General features: G+C 36.8%; 1 pseudogene; it reads right to left on the bottom strand.

Annotated features, from left to right (window-relative positions):
* The window catches only part of LOC102854737, a 133,499-nt pseudogene that overhangs the window by 39,305 nt on the left and 92,921 nt on the right, over nucleotides 1-1,273 (bottom strand).

Here is a 1,273-nt window from a genome sequence, read left to right as displayed (position 1 = left end):
GGCAGAGTGGAGGGGAAGTGAAGGAGAGAAATACTTTTGATGAGATGGATTGATTCTGTGACTGGAGCAGTGGGAATAAGTGCGTTTGAGATGGCTAGGTTGGCACAGGATAGAACAGCATTTAGAGCTCTTGTACATATGGTTGCTATGAGTCGCAAGCGACTCGATGGCACATAACAACAAACAACGACTGACTTATTTCACTAAGTATGATGTTTCATTGATTTTTCATTGTTTTTCAGTGTGGCATAGTACTGCATTGTGCGAACATACCCTAGTTTTTGTGTCTGTTAAGTGTTAGTTATTTGAGTTGCTTCCATCTCCTTGATATCATGACTAATGCTGCAATAAACATGAGAGGGCACATATCTGTTTATAGTTTTTATTTCTTTAGGACATGTTCCTTGTAGTGGATTATTTGGGTCAACTGATAATTTTATTTTCAACTTTTTTGGGGGGCACTGAATGCAGTGTAGAAGAAGGATCAGTAGTTGGAAAACTAGGACTTGATGACAGAAATGAAGCTGGAGATAGAATGACAGAATTTTACACATTCAAAGACTTATACATTGCAAATACATTTTATAAAAAACATAAACAGAGGCTAAAAAAATTAACTTCACCTGATGGTATGCATATGGATCAGATCAATTACATTTGTGGGAAGAAATATATCTGTGAAAACTAGGCCCAGTGCTAATTGTGGAAAAAACCACCATTCACTCATATCAAGTTCAAGCTGAAGCTAAGGAAAACGAAATCAAATCCACGGGAACCAAAATACTACCTTGAGTCTATCCCACCTGAATTTTGAAACCATTTCAGGAACAGGTTTGAGGCCATGAACACTAATGTGTGAAGACCAGATGAGCTGTGGGAGGATATCAAGAATATCATCCAGGAAGAAAGTAAAAGATCATTACAAAGACAAACAAGCAAGGAAAGATCAAAATGGATGTCAGAAGAAACTCTGTTACACTAGAGTGCCAAGAAGCTAAAGCAAAGGAAAGAAATCAAGGTATTAAAGAGTTGAACAGAAGATTACAACAGCAGCAGAGGAAGGTAAAGTAAATTATTACAATGAAATGTGCAACGACCTGGAGTTAAAAAATGAAAGAAGCTGAATTCGCTCAGATAATTTAAGCTGAAGGAACTGAAGAACAAATTCAAGCCTCAAGTTACAATATTTAAGGATGCTTTGGGCAGAATATTAAATGATCCAGAAAGCATTGAAAGAAGATGGACAGAGTATACAGAATCATTGTACCAAAAG

Source organism: Elephantulus edwardii, unplaced genomic scaffold, assembly GCF_000299155.1.
Source record: "Elephantulus edwardii isolate Elephantulus edwardi_28Jun2011 unplaced genomic scaffold, EleEdw1.0 scaffold00163, whole genome shotgun sequence".
Classification (NCBI taxonomy): domain Eukaryota; kingdom Metazoa; phylum Chordata; class Mammalia; order Macroscelidea; family Macroscelididae; genus Elephantulus; species Elephantulus edwardii.
Note: the sequence above shows the minus strand (reverse complement) of the source record. Positions and strands in the feature narration are given on the sequence as shown.